Here is a 16,304-nt window from a genome sequence, read left to right as displayed (position 1 = left end):
CAGAATTTTCATAGCAATTGCATAGATTCTGTAGATTGCTTTGTGTAGTATGACATTTTAACAATATTAATCCTTTCGATCCATGAAAACAGAACATATTTTCATTTATTTGTATCTTCAATTTCTTTCTTCAGTGTCTTACAGTTTTCACTGTACTGATTTTTTACCTCCTTGGTTAAAATAATTCTTAGGTATTTTATTCTTTTTGATGCAATTATTAATGGGATTGTTCTCCTGATTTCTCTTTCTTATAGTTTAGTTATAGTGTACATAAATACAACAGAATTTTGTATATTATTTTTGTATCCTGAAACTTTACTGAATTTATTTATTTGTTCTGATAGTTTTTTGGTGGAATCTTTAGGATTTTCCACATATAGTTTTTTGTCATCTGCAAATAGTGACAGTTTTGCTTCTTCCTTTCCAATCTTAATGTCTTTTTGTTTCTTTTCCTTGCCTAATTGCAGTGGCTAGCACTTCCAGTACCGTGTTGAGTAAAAGTGGGGAGAGTGAGCAATTCTTATCTTATTCCTGATATTAGATGAAAATGTTTGAGCTTTTCACCATTGAGTATGATATTAGCTGTGACTTTGTTTTATATATCCTTTATTTAGTTGAGGTATGTTCCTTCTATACCCATTTAAGAAAATATTGAGAGTTTTTATCATAAATGGATATTGAATTTTATCAAGTGCTTTTTAAGCATCTATTAAGATGATCATATGATTTTTATCTTTCATTTTGTCAATGTGGCATATCACATTGATTAATTTGTGGATGTTGAGCCATCCTTACCTTCTTGGGTTAGATCCCACTTGATCATGATGTATGATTGTTTTAATGCATTGTTGAATTCAATTTGTAAATGTTTTCTTGAATATTTTTACATCTGTATTCATCAGGGATATTGGCCTGTAATCTTTCTTTTTTACCCTTCCTCTTTTCTTTCCTTCCTTCCACCCTTCCTTCCTTCCTTTCCCCCTCCATTTCTTTTGGTGTCCTTTTTTGGTTTTGATATCAGAGTAATGCTAGCCTCATAGAATAAGTTTAGAAGTATTCCTTTCTCTTCAAATTTTTGGAAGAGTTTGAGAAGTGTAGATACTATATCTTCTTTGAATGTTTGGTAGAATTTGCTGTAAAGTTGTCTGGTCCTGGACTTTTTTTGGAGGGGGGGAATTTTTCATTACTAATTTAGTCTCCTTACTAGTAATTAGTTTATTCAGATTTTCTATTCTTTCTTCATTCAGTATTAGAAGATTTCTACATTTCTAGGAATTTATCCATTTCTCCTAGGTTGTCCAATTTATTGGTACATAATTGTTCATAGTTGTCTTTTATGAGTCTTTGTATTTCTATGGTATCTATTGTACTTCTCTTTTATTTCTGATTTTATTTATTTGAGCTTCTTTTTCTCTTGGTGAGCCTATCTAAAGGTTTGTCAGTTTTGTTTTGTTTTGTTTTTTTAACTTTTCAAAGAATCAGCTCTTCATTTAATTGATCTTTTCTATTGTCTTTCTTAGTCTTTATTTCACGTATTTGCACTCTGATCTTTACCATTTACTTCTATTAACTTCGGGCTTTGTTTGTTCTTCTCTAAGTGTAAAGTTAAAATCTTTTTTTGAGAATTTTTTTTTTTTTAAATTTCTTGAGGTAGGCCTGTATTGCTATGAACTTCTTTCTTAGAACCATGTTTGCTGCATCTGATAGATTTTGGCATGTTGTATTTATGTTTTCATTTGTCTCTTGGTATTTTTTTATTTCTTCTTTAATTTTTTTTTCTATGACCTAGCAGTTGTTCAGTAACATATTTGTTTGTTTTTTTCATCTTTATGTATTTTTAGTTTCTCTAGTTTTCTTTTTATGATTGATTTCTAGTTTAATACCATTGTGGTTGGAAAAGATGTTTGATATTATCTCAGTCTTCTTGAATTTATTGAGCCTTTTTTTGTGGCTTAACATGTGATCCTTTGTGGAGAATGTTCAATGTGCATTTGAGAAGAAAGTGTATTCTCTTCTTTTGGATGGAATGTTCTGTATACAACTATTATGTTCATTTGGTCTAATGTGACATTTAAGGCTGATGTTCTCTCATTTATTTTCTGTCTTTGTGATCTATCCTTGATGTAAGTGGCATGTTAAAGTCCTTACTGTTATAGCTTTGCTGTCAGTTTCTTCCTTTAGGTCTGTTAAAGTTTGTTTTATGTTGTTCCTACAGTGGATGTGTAAATCTTTCTTTAGCGCTAAGTTTAGATTTCTTTCATTTTCTTTTGCGTTTCTACTCTAAGTTTTAGTTTTATTGTTACTGTGAGGTTCACAAATATCATCCTATGTATATATAATGGTATATTTTAAGTAGATAGCAACTTAAATGTGGAGGCATTCCAAAACTCTGCATGCCTTCATACATTTTATGTTCTTGATGCCACATTTTACATCTGATTTTATGTCTCTCTTAAGTAATTATCGTAAATTTAGTTAATTTTACTACTTTTGTCCTTTAACCTTTTAATAGCTTTATAAATGATTAATCTACTACCTTTACTATATATTTGTCTTCTCCAGTGAAATTTTTACTTTTGTATAATTTCTTGTTATTAATTAGTACCTTTTCTTTTTGGCTTAAAGGAGTGTTTTTAACAATTCTTGTCAGTCCAGTTTAGTAGCAATAAACTTTTTTAGCTTTTGCTTGTCTGGAAAACGGTTTCTTCTTCAATTCTGAATTGATAACCTTGCTGGCAAAAGTATTCATGATTGGACTTTTTTTTCTTTTTTTTTTTGCACTTTAATATATTATGACATTCTCTTCTAGCTTGCAAAGTTTCTGCTGAGAAATCAGCCAATAGTCTTATGGGGTTTTCCTTGTACCCAACAATTTGGTTTCTTTCCTATTGCTTTTAAGCTTCTGATATCTAATATCAGATATAAGCTTTCTGATATTTTAATTATAATATGTCTTGGTGTGGCGGTCTTTGGTTTTATCTTCTTTGAAACTCTCTGCTTCTTTGTCCTGGCTCTCTTTTTCTTTCTCTAGGTTAGGGAAGTTTACAGCCATTATTTCTTTGAAAAAGTTTTCTACCCTTTTCTCCTCTCTTCTCCTCTGGCATCCCTCTAATGCATATGCTCTTCTGCTCGATGTTGTTCCATAGGTCCATTAAGTTATCTTCATTTTATAAATTCTTTCTTTCTTTCGGCTGCTTTGTCTGGGGGAGTTTTGTTGCCTTGAGTTCCTACATCACTGATCCATTCTTCTACTTTGTGCCATTGCTGTTGAACCCCTCTAGTGTATTTTTTCAGGTCAGTTATTGCATTCTTCAGCTCTGTGACTTCTGTTTGGTACTTTCTTATATTTTCTATCTCTTTATTTAAAGTTCTCACTGTGTTCATCTATTCTTCTTCTGAGTTTCATGAGCATCTTTATGACCCTTACTTTGAACTCTTTTTATTAGGTAGGTTACTTATCTCCATTTCATTAAGATCTTTTGCTGAAGTTTTCTCTTGTTTTCCCATTTGGAACATACTTCTCTATTTCTTCATGTTGCTTGACTCTCTGTGTTTATTTCTATGTATTAGGCAAAATAGCTACCTCTCTCAGTCTTGAAGGAATGGCTTTGTGTAGGTGATGAATCTTTTCTTTCAACCTTGCCCTAGCTCTTGGTTGGTCTCTTGAACCTTTGTGATTGTCTAAGCTGCCTGATTTATTCTTGATACATTGCCATTGTTGAAGGTGAGCTGAGACCTGTCAGTGTTGCAAATGGAGGAGTCTCATTCAGCACCTAGTTTCAGACTGATTGGAAGCCAGACCCCCATGGAGCAGCTTTTAAAGTATGCAAATATATACAGTCCTGTGGGGCTGCGTTCGTCATCCTTGCTGGCTTCCAAACCAGGTCTGGAGGTGTCACTTGGACAGAGATTGCAATAACTGGGGCTCCAGTTGAGGGTATACGCTCCTTTTTAGGGAGATCTTGTGCTTGAGGACAAAGAAATGTGCAAGGGTGTGTCTTGCTGCTTACATTCTCTGGGAAACCTCCTTAGCCTCTAGATGTGTGGGAAACCTAAAGCCTATCCCTCAGGTTGAAACTCCAGGCAAAGTAAATAGGTCTTTTTCACAGGAAGTCTGGGTTCTGTTCTGGTCTGCAGTCTGGAGTGCTGGCAGGGGTCCGGGGTGGGGGGCGGGGACGGTAGGGGTGATTGTTCATGGGGTTGGCCTGCCAAGAACTGTCTTTCCAATTGACATTCCTAGGTGGCGCTCATGATCTTCAGCCCCTTGGTCAGGAGGGCCAAGTGATCAAAGAGCACGCCCTATGTGGATTGCTGGCTTTAGCTAGAGAATGGAGTATATAGAGGGTAGGGACATGCTTACCGGCTTCAGAAAGGTGATGAGAAAGTGTACCCACAGGTTTCAAGAATGCATCATGAGAGTGCCTTGTCTGTGCATGCACACCAGCGTTAGTCTGGGAGCAGGAGAATGCTATGACCATTCAGTCACCTGCCCCCAGTCAGGGAGCAGGGGAGTGCTATAAGCACTGGTACTCTCCAGCTTTAGCAAGACAGTGAGATAGTGCTATGACCACTTGCCCCTGCCTGTCTCAGCAAGGCTAGGCAGGGTGCTGCCTCTCAGCTCCCCGATCTGAGCTACCAGGGAAGATGGAGCATGCACAAATGGCATCTGCCAGCTTTTCTGACTCCAGGAAGAGTTTCAGCTGCCCCCTATCCTTCCAGTGGATGCTTTTGCATTAGCAAATGTATCTCTTTCATATATAGTCCTGGCACCTTTCAAACTGCTTTTTCTTTTTTTAAACTGGGTCTCTGGGTGAGTGAAACTACATATGAGACCTCCAGAGGGGGAATCTCAGTGTCTTATAGCACCAACTGTTCCTTAGACTTCAGTTCAGTTTTTTTTTTTTTTTTTAAGATTTTATTTATTTATTTGAGGGAGAATGAGTGAGAGAGAGCATGAGAGAGGAGAAGGTCAGAGGGAGAAGCAGACTCCCCAAGGAGCTGGGAACCCGATGCGGGACTCGATCCTGGAAGTCCGGGATCATGACCTGAGCCGAAGGCAGTTGCTCAACCAACTGAGCCACCCAGGCACCCCCAGTTGGTTTTTTTGAAGCCAGACATTTCAGGGGCTCTTCTCTCCCGGGCAGATCCCAGGAGTGGAGGTAGAGCACCAATCCCTTGCTCTTCCAGGAGAAGTGCTGGACTGGTAGGTTCCTCCCCACTATGTGTCACTGTGCCAGGGGTGGGGTTTGAGGCCTGACTATGTCTCCATCTCTCTTACCGATCTTTTTTTTTTTTTTTTAAAGATTTTATTTATTTATTTGACAGAGAGAGATCACAAGTAGATGGAGAGGAAGGCAGAGAGAGAGAGAGAGAGAGGGAAGCAGGCTTCTTGCTGAGCAGAGAGCCCGATGTGGGACTCGATCCCAGGACCCTGAGATCATTACCCGAGCCGAAGGCAGCGGCCCAACCCACTGAGCCACCCAGGCGCCCCTCTCTTACCGATCTTAATGTAGTCTTTTTCTCCTTTGTTAGGGAGAACAGTTCCTTTAATTTTCAGATATATTTCAGAGGGACATGGTCCATCTGCAGTTGTAGATTTGATGTGTCTGTGGGAGGAGGTGAGTTCAAGATCTCCCCTCACCACCACCTTGTGGAAGTCCCCTGAAATCTTCAGCTTTCATTGTATTTGCTGATGTCTAGAGCAGAGAGGACAAAGAGAATGGCCAATATGAAGCTCCAGAATGGTTTCTTTACAAGAATTACTACCCTTATTTCCACCTGCAAGTGTTAACACAAACCTTTGCCATTCTCCATTTCCTTTGCTTTTTCTCTTGTTTTCATTTTCCTTCTTTACTCCCTCCTTCCTTCCTGCCCTCCCCTCCTCCTTCCCCTCTTTCCTTTTCTCTCTTCCCCTTTCTTCCAGTATTCACCTATTGACTCTTACAGTTGACTGCTTCATTCTGAGATTATTTATTGAGCACTAACTAAAGGAAATCACAGTAGAAGTGTCAGGTGAAGTCTCCAGAGCCCAGAGAATCTTGAACTGTCATGTGACCACTTGTTTTAACTACTGTCATGATTTCTCCCCTCCTATTTTATTTAAATATGATACGGTACAGAGGCTCAAGGCCCCAAATATTGAAAATGAGAGGTGAGCCCCTTTAATGCACTGTAGCTTTCAATACCCATTTTTCATTTGAACCTCCAAATGTTTCAAAAATGAAAACAAAATAAAACAAAACAAAACCCTCTAGTCTTAAGTAGGGCTTTTAAAAGTGTTTTTAAAGTATTCTTTCCTCTTCTCACCAGGCTCCCATTTGTGATCCATCTGAAATAACTATTTTCACATAACACATTCTCTGTTCACTGCTGATCTTCCCTAGAGCTGCTACTGCTTCCCGTGGGGAATATAGATGAGGCTGGTGAGGCACCGGGAGCCAGCCAGGGGACACGGAGATAATGACTCTTTGTCATCGTGAATAATTCTGTCAATTGGAATTCTCAGCAATTAACCAGGTTCTGGTGGTGCTTTTATTATTTTTTTTTCCTTCCCCTTCTTCGTATATATCTAGGTTTATTTTTTTTTTTAAGATTTTATTTATTTATTTGACAGAGAGAGTGAGCACAGGCAGATAGAGTGGCAGGCAGAGGCAGAGGGAGAAGCAGGCTCCCTGCCGAGCAAGGAGCCCGATGTGGAACTCGATCCCAGGACACTGGGATCACGACCTGAGCCGAAGGCAGCTGCTTAACCAACTGAGCCACCCAGGTGTCCCTATATCTAGCTTTAATTGTTCATAGGATGCTTGTCACCCTGAAGCTTTTCCTGCAAAACAAAGACGAAAACTTAACACAGTAACGTTATTTCACTGGTGGCACTTCTCTCTCCATGATAATGTATATCAGTATCATTATTTAAATGCCCAGCCCGGAAGTTTAAGTTTAGGCACTTGTAGCTCTGAGATACTGATTGAAAATAGAACTGTCTGGAAATGAGTCATGAAAACTTGGGAGTTTGGGGGCCTGTCAAGGAACTGCTCAAGATTCATAAATGTTTTCTGAACTAAGGGGTAGAACTGTGTAGAATTTTGATTTGAAAAATAAAGTAATTAGAGTGTCCCAAATCAATCACATTAAAAGAGCAGGAGAAGAGAATGTGGAATGAATTTCACATCCTCCAGGATGGGTTTCAGTGAACCCTGTAATTGTCCAGGTTGCTTCCCTTCTTCCAGATAAGAGATTGCTTAAATTAGCCTTTAAGATCTTTACTCACTGTGCACAGACACCTGTCATGTTTTCCTGGGGGCTGGCTTCCCTCTAGCATTTATTTCTACTCAAGGCACTAACATGCTCGCTGTCTCCTAGGCTTGAAACCAGGGAGCCCGTCTTGCTGCCTTCTTAGCCTCATCCCCTTCTTTAGGCTGCCACTAAGTCCTGCCATTTCTTTCTAACATCTTCTTGCCACCCTTTCTCCTTGACCACTTCTGTTGCTTTCTTCCTGACATTGTATCTGGACTGCGACAAGTACAGAATGCCTTGACCTTCCCAAGGGATGAAATGCCTACAACCTCCACAACTCAATCCCCAAGCTCATTGCTGGAGCTGACTGCTTTTTCCTCCACCTGTTGCAGTTTCCAGGAGGCACATTTGCATAAAGAAAAGTATTTCATTAGTGAGATCCACTGAATATAGGACTCTGGCTTGGCAGGGGGGATACCCCAAAATCTCATAGTGAAGTAGAAGTACAGTGTCAGCTAACTACCTGCTTTTACAAATCGACCTCATAACTCTGTGCCCTAGAAAAATTAGAAATGAGAACATCTGCAGATCACTTGGGAAAAGTTGAAATTGTGAATGTTAAATCCGTGATTGCCAAGGGGCGATGGCACTTTCTGCCTATTTTGCTGGTACTTTGCCTCTTTCTCTTCGAATTCATTTTTTAAAAGTCTGTTAGATTAGTTTTGCTAACATACCATTTTGCATTCCTCGTCTCCTGTTTAAAAACCTGCAGTGACTCACCGTTAGTTATAGAAATCAGTTCATAGGCGGTAATAAAGAAGCAGGTTCCAGGCCTCCCACAATTTGGCCCATACCCACCTATCTCCTGTTCTCCTTCATAAACCTTTCAGATCTCACCAAATTGATTTGTTCTTTGTCTCTGGAGTCTATATTTTCCTATCTCTGCCTTCTTCTGCATTTTCTTTAGACTAGCTCTGAAATCTGATTCTCGTTCTTTAATCTGTGCTGTGTCTGTGTTCCGGGCATGGCCTGGGGGGGCCTTGAGTGGTTGGAAGGCCACCCTAGTTGAAATGTGGGAGAATTCCATGACATAAGCGAATGCCATTACTTCCATTATTAGTGTGTATTGATACAAAAAGTAAATTGAATTAGGACTGAGGAATGACCACACACTGAAAAGAACCACTCAATAGGTCCATAATTGGAACCATTCTGTAATTGCTTATCTGTGGTAATCCTTCTTGCTGTCATCAGGCATGCTTCATACTTTCATATGAAACTCCACAGTTGGAGCCCAGAGCATCACTAGCATTAGATCGTGTGGGTGTGAAACCTCACTCTGACTCCTAGCTGTTTAATCTTGGGCATAAAATTGAGTATAATAATGATACTGACCTACCTAAATGGGTATAATAGTGGGAAAATATGGGTATAATAATGGTACTCTAAATGGATATGGTAATGGTGCTTACCTACCTCGTAGGGTAGTTGCAAGGGTGGCAACAGTGTCCGGCACATGGTAAGAGCTCAAGGAATATTAACTGCTGCCGGTAGTAGTAGTAGTAGTAGTAGCAGTAGTAGTAGTAGTAGTAGTATATTATTAACTATGATTAATGTGAGCTGTTTTCTGATGAATTTGATACTTTTTCTTTCAGCATATAGTTGACCACATTTAATTTTGAGTTACCAGGTATTTCCTGCTTTGAGAATGAAATCTATTTCAAGTTAAAATAAAAATTTATCTAATATTCCCTTAAGTAATAATGAGGCATTTAGTGCACTGAAGTATTTATGTGCTTCCCGAAGTGAGTACTTACAACAAAGAAATCATTTAAGCTTAACAATTCCTTATATTAGTCATGTAATTATCCCTTCTCTTAGAGGCCTAGGGCCAAATGGATCTGTTCCCAGGAGAAAGAAAGTATCACTCCTGGCTGAACAAAGATTTGAGTATAAAAACCATCCACCTTCTGATCCATTGCTACCTCCTGGAATCTTGGAATGCCTGCCTCTCCCATGAGAAAGAAGAATCTGTGAGGTGGCAAAAGCAGAAGGGACCTTGGGTCTTTCTTGAAGTCAAGCTGAAGCCTAGGATGCAGAAAAAAATGCCCACCTGAGCTCTTCAAAATAAAAGGGCCCAATGGAGGTGCTCTACACAGTGAACATGCTCATCCATTCATTCATCCCGACATCCATCCACTCTTCTATTATCCATTCAGATCATCAACCATGTGTTGAGCGTATGCCCGGTGACAAGCACTGGGCTAGGTATTAGATATTCAGAGGAAAAGAATGAGATTTATTTCTCTGCTTGAGATTAGGGAGGTGTGTGTGTGCATGAGTGTGTTTTAACATACCAAATCAAATTAAGTCTTAAAATATTTCTTCCGGGAGTGAATATTTTCTGAAATGGATTTACATTTGTTAAACTCAATGCCAAGTGGAACAAATGCAATGCATGTTTAAAAAATCATAAAGCAGAAGCATTCGAGCAGTTGAAGAGTCTCTTTTTGAGGCAAAGAAACCCAGCCAGAATTGGATCCATTGAGGACCAGGTGACTCTGGGCTAGGCCCCCACCAGCAACTTCTAAAATCCAGTCACTCTACGAAGCTCTGTGGTAAGGTGTTGGAATTTAAATGTTTGTACTAGGCCCTATGATTGTTAGATGTATAGAAAATATTTTTATCATTTGTAGCATAGCTTTAGAATAGTTCTCCCACCCGTTCTCCCAGCCTGGGAAAAGAACCATTTCTAAATTCCTATCTATTATAAGCCCCATTCTGCTTGATCTGGGGGACTAATTTAAGCTTTGATCCTGTCTATAATAGTTTTCTAGTTGGAATTATGTTCCTGGGTGTGTGATTTTGAGTTTGAAAATTTTCTTCTGTTTATCCACTGGTAACGTCTCTGAGGTTTGTACAGAACAGCAAATACTATTTCAACATCGTAAACTTTTCCTTACTAACTCATCCAACCATTTACAGTTCTTAAAGTACTCTGACAATGAAATAATTTGGAGAGAAGGAAAGAACTACTTCCTCTTCAAAACTGGGAAATAGGGGCGCCTGGGTGGCTCAGTGGTTAAAGTCTCTGCCTTCGGCTCAGGTCATGATCTCAGGGTCCTGGGATCGAGTCCCGCATCGGGCTCTCTGCTCAGCAGGGAGCCTGCCTCCTCCTCCTCTCTCTCTCTGCCTGCCTCTCTGCCTACTTGTGGTCTCTACCTGTCAAATAAATTAAAAAAAAAAAAAAAACTGGGAAATAGGCAAGCAGGATTCATGTTACGGATGAAATACACAAGTAAATATGGTGCTTCATAAAAAATTGAGTTAGTCCCATTGTTAGGAAAAAAATTTCCTTCTTGCGATTTGCAATTATTTTTTTCTGTTAAAAGTGGCCATGAGTTTTATTTAATAATTTCTACCAAAGAGCAGCAGACAAGGCCATGCGTGTCCCGGACTATTCTAGTATTAAATACTGAGCTGTTCTGGTAACTTGGAGACATGGCAGCCAGCATGCCCGAGCACACAGTGGTTCTCTTCAGTGTGGTCTTGAGACTATGTTTCTGGAATATGCTTGTCTTTGTTGACTTAAGCCAGTTGGGAGGAGGTCATCAAAAAGGTAAAACATTCCTTTTTGTTAGCTAGGTGAGGTGTGGGTATTGTGTGGTTCTTCCAAATCAAGGAGAATGCCTGGTTGAGAGCTAATAGGATCCTTAGTTCGGTTTTCTAATTGGAAGCCCTAATTAAGCTCTGACAAGATCTCTCTCTGTTGATGTTTTGACACTCTCTCTGTTGACCTGACTCTTTGTTCAGAGATCCTTTAGCAGCTAAACAAACAAATGTGGGACGAGGACTAGAATTTTATAGTCCATGTGCTCAAGATATGATTGTCATGCCACTAATGGACCGTATCTGCAGATCTTTTGCTGTATGTGTGATGTTGAAATGAATGTTGTTGTTTTTTTTTAAATAAAGAGACATAGGGGATGCTCCTTTTAATTGGTACAATAACATGCTTTGTTTAGGTTCCATATTGAGGAGAAGCCTGAATTCTTTCTCATAATGCCTGCTTCCCTCAAACCCACACACAGAGCTCTGCACAAACACGTCAGTCCCCTGCTCCTGCACAAAACCCTTTAGTAACTTCTCTTTGCCCTTTGGATAGAATCCAGACTCCCTATAGCCCTGAGTAACCAGAGGGCTGTTTTCTTCTCCAGCCTCCTTGGAGCTTTTACCCCTAACTCTCCTTGCCCTCACCTTACCAGATACTTTATATTACACAGGATTTGTTAAGCTCCCCCTAAACCCAGATAAGACTTAAATGTCACTCCTGTGGAATTCTTTCCTTATCCACAGAAGCAAGCACTCTTCTGATGTCACACTCTTCCCCTTGGTGAGACTGGAGCACTTTAATGTACTTTTAATAAAGCGTTTGGTGCCTATTGTCTGTGTTCCTTTCTAGACTTTCTGTTTATTCATTTCAAAGAACGGACTATATCTATCTGTCTTTGTATCTCTCTCCAGTGTGTAATACTGTGTCTGCCCCGTGGTCCGTTATTTTAAATATTTGCCGGTTGACTGATAAAGAGAAAAAGTGGTTTAAGTACTTATTACATGATGGAGAAAACTGTTTTTAGTAGAAGTTAATGCTTGAACTACATTTATGCAGTTTATTTTCTGTTACATAATCTGGATTCCCAATTCCTACTTTCTTTAAATTATATGTAATATTTATAACAGTATTGTAATATTCTCTGATTTATGAAGTAAAATAACTTCATTAAGCATGGACGACATTAGAATGTGATCATTAGACAGTCTGAACTAACAATTTTTAAAAGTTCTCATGAAAAAAAAATAAAGAGTTCTCATGAAAGGAAAAAATCCTTTTTAAGCATCCAATAGCATTATAGATGTGTTATTATACTTTTCAACAGTTGTGCTGGTAATTCTCTGTTATTCTTACCTATTCCTTATATAGCTCCGAACAACCTCTACTCATATATCTCATCCTCGATCAAAGTATTATATGCATTTTCTAAGTATTTAATTGCATTTTTAAGCATCTAATTGAACATTGATCTGTCCAGTCAGTGCTTATTGAAAGGAATAAGGAATGAATGAATGAATTTTAAAAATTTTAATACTAAGTTTAGGTTATGCATATTTATGAAGAATATAAAATATTACCTCTAACTTCTAGAAATATTTGAAAAATACTTTCAAGGTTTGAATTTTCAACAGTTCTAATGTCCTGCATTCTTCTAGTTATGCTGGATAAGGTTTTGCTATACTGTATTTCCTAACTACTAGAATATTTGAATATATGTAGAAAAATATAAAACTTGGGCTTAGCTAAAGTTTGGGAATAATCTAGAGCTCCTTCCTTGATATAGAAAATTGAGAGTAAACATTTCTGTGTGGAAATGCATCTTTTGAACCTCATCAAGATAAATGGGGTAGAAGAGTATGTGGTCTGAGCAGTATTGTTCAGCCTTTATATTCAAATCCTAACTAAAGGTTCACTGTAATGGTACAGGGTCTACAATGGAGTAGCACTCTATAGAAAGCTACTGATGTTAAAAATAAAGTCACATCATTCCAAAGTCTTCTTGTGAATTTAATTTTTCTATTATTGTAGTTAGGTATAAGCATGTCAGACTTTAATTATAGATTTCTTTCTCTCTCTCTTTCTCTCTCTTTTTAAACAAAACTCTGTTGACTACCTAGGACATATAGCTTAATAGGTTAGACTTGGAAGATACACAAATGAAAAAGGCATAACAGGGGCGCCTCAGTGGCTCAGTGGGTTAAGCCTCTGCCTTCGGCATGGGTCATGGTCTCAGGGTTCTGGGATCGAGCCCTGCATTGGGCTCTCTGCTCAGTGGGGAGCCTGCTTCCCCCTCTCTCTCTCTGCCTGCCTCTCTGCCTACTTGTGATCTCTGTCTGTCAAATAAATAAATAAAATCTTTAAGAAAAAAGAAAAGAAAAAGGCATAATAACTCTTCTTAAGGACTGGGATTCTAGGGAACCTAAATGTTTCCCCAAATAATGTCGTGTGCCATGATAAACACCAAAAATTTAATGAAAAAGAAAATATTATGAGAATGGCAACATGGATGTGATTAATGTGAATTTGTAGAATCAGAGAATGCTCTATAGAGAAGAAGGTAGTTGAAGGTTGAATTCTGTTGAACAAACAGGTCAAGGGGGAGACAGAATATTCCAGGTAGAATAGAACTACTGGAGCAAATAACAGTGTTGTGTTCAGGGAATGGGACCATCCAGTGATAACAAATTACAGGAGGTTGGCAAGTGTGAAAAGAGAGTTGAAATTTACCGCCAGCAGAAATTCTTATCATTTCACTTCTGAAACTTTTCCCACTGAAGAGATTATACTCATATTTCCTTTATGTTTCTGTGTTTTTCTCTTTAAACAGATTATTTAAAAAATTTTTTTCCAGAGCTTTGGTGAAATTAATTGATGCATTGTCCTTACTTACCTACATTTACTCAGTTTGTGGTAACTATTTAGACTCTCTCTATTTCGCTTCTCTACTGCTTTATTAAATATATAATATCATACGCAGTGGTTTATTTAGCAGTATCTTAACTTTAGTAAAAAATATTTTGGTTCTAGTGAGTTAATGAAAAAAAAGATAGATCTCAACTGCTCTATGAATCTTTAGTGTTATATTCTAATAGTGATAATAATAGTTACATAAAGAGCTGTATTCTCAAAGTAATTTAGTATGTGTTCTCTCAATGACTAAATGAGAAAAAGCAGGGTAGGAGTTCACTTCATTTGGTGAATGAGAAACATGGAAGTTAGATATTAAGTTAGAGGTATTTCACATATACAAAGCTGCCTATAGATCTTCCAGAATTTTGAAGCACACAGAAGACTCAACAGCTATTGGGTATAAACACAGAACCTGGGCATATCCTCAGATAGACCTAAAGAAGAACTCATTAACTTCTAGAACTGGCTGCTAAGTATAATATTTTTGACCTTGGGATCTGAATAACTATGGGTCTATTCTGAATCTTTCTCCTCTGTGTAAAGTTCCGATGATCTTATTCTCTCTGTTTCAGTCTTTGTATGGTGTAGTTATGGTGGAAGTGTGACATTATCACTCTACCCAAAATAATAATATGGATAGTATAGGCTAGAGGTGAAGAGCACAGACTCTGGAATCAGAGGTTCTGCTTTCAAGTCCTGGGTCCACCGTTAGAATTGTGACTTTGGGATCACTTACTCTATCTCTCCTAACCTTAGCTTACCTACCTTTTAAACTGAAGTAAGAGTTGTATGTGGGTAATAGGGTTATAGAGTTGAAATATGGTAATCTACAGAAAGACATTACTACAGGGTTTTGCATGTTGGAAACTGAATAACCTAGCCATTGTTAGAAAATGATCTAATGAGATCGCTGAAGTCTTAGGAGTACTGCTGATGATGCCATCACAAGCTACTTGAGGTCTAAGTTATACTTTAGTAGAAGTGCCTGATAATTTGTTAATGTTTGATAGGCTTGAAGAATGTTTGAGGAATTAAAATGTTTATAGAATAAAGAGATTAGGATTCAGTTTCCTCTGCTCAGTTCTTAACTATTAATTAGAGAAAATCCCGTCAGTTGAGGTACAGAGGAACACATGACTGCTTGGATTTTTAATGCCTACCACTTAAAGGGTTTGAAAGACACAAGAGAAGACAAAATAAACATTGCTATTGTGTTGGTCCTGATATCAAACTTGTAACTTCTAGCAAAAATCTTTCATTTTGGTTAATGTTTGACTTTCTCCTTTCCCAGAGGTTGCATTAACACAGAATTTCCAATGCTAATCTTTTAGTTACACAAGCTGAAGAATGAAACCAATTCCTCTTTTTAAAGAATTTCTGTTTAATACATGCGTGTTTGGTTTATAACCTGGGTACATAGGTGTGGTATATCGGACAGCAATGTTTCCTAGAACAGGCAAATAATGTAGGCAAGTGCGTGAAGCCAAAGTCGCTGTTCAGCTTGCATCCAGTTCCCATTGCTGCTTTAAATGCAGTTAAAGGTGGATACTGCCTTACACACACTGTGTTCAAAAACTGTTATAGATGGGCACCTGGGTGCCTCAGTCATAAAGCGTCTGCCTTCGGCTCAGGTCATGATCCCAGGGTTCTGGGATCAATCTGCATCTGGTTCCAGGCTCAGCAGGGAGTCTGCTCTCCCTCTACCCACCACCCCACTCCCCAAACTTGTGCGCGCGCAGATGCACGCACTCTGTCTCTCTCTCTCTCTCTCACACAAATAAATGAAATCTTTAAAAAAAAAATTGTTGCAGATATTCCTAATTCAATTTTATATATTTTTGTCTTAGATAGTTTTTAGAACTGTTAACAATTTGTAAGTGCTTGTGGTTTCAAAGATATAAAATTGTAGCCATTTCAATAGCAATATTTTCAAAAGTACCAATTTCCGAAAATCAACTTTTTCTTCACTTATTAAAATAATAATAAGAGGAGGGATGCTGGGTGGCTCAGTGGGTTGAAGCCTCTGCTTTCAGCTCAGGTCGTGATCCCAGGGTCCTGGGATCGAGTCCCGCATCGGGCTCTCTGCTCAGCGGAGAGCCTGCTTCCTCCTCTCTCTGCCTGCTTCTCTGCCTACTTGTGATCTCTGTCTGTCAAATAAATAAATAAAATCTTTTAAAAAAATAAATAAAATATAATAAGAACTCAAAGAGACACGTTAAAAAATTTATCTTGTTCAGTGAGGCAATGTATTCCTGAAGAAATTAAGAGCCATTGCTATGATAAGTTGCTTTCAAAAAATCTGAATAAATTATGCTTAATTTTTTTTTCTAATTTCGAGTTTGGCAACAGGATCTCCTGAAAGAGTCACCAATTTTACTTCTTTTAACAAATATACACTATTTATTTATTTATATATTTAAAGATTTTATTTATTTATTTGACACAGAGAGAGACAGTGAGAGCAAGAACACAAGCAGGGGGAGTGGGCGAGGGAGAAGCAGGCTTTCCGCTGAGCAGGGAGCCTGATGTGGGGCTCGATCCCAGA

General features: G+C 38.3%; 1 protein-coding gene across 4 annotated transcripts in view; it reads left to right on the top strand.

Annotated features, from left to right (window-relative positions):
- PPP3CA (protein phosphatase 3 catalytic subunit alpha) overlaps nucleotides 1-16,304 on the top strand; it is a 323,097-nt gene that overhangs the window by 195,081 nt on the left and 111,712 nt on the right. The window lies entirely within an intron of this gene.

The sequence above is a fragment of the Lutra lutra genome, chromosome 2, assembly GCF_902655055.1.
Source record: "Lutra lutra chromosome 2, mLutLut1.2, whole genome shotgun sequence".
In the NCBI taxonomy this organism is placed as follows: domain Eukaryota; kingdom Metazoa; phylum Chordata; class Mammalia; order Carnivora; family Mustelidae; genus Lutra; species Lutra lutra.
This window is presented reverse-complemented; position numbering and strand designations above follow the sequence as displayed.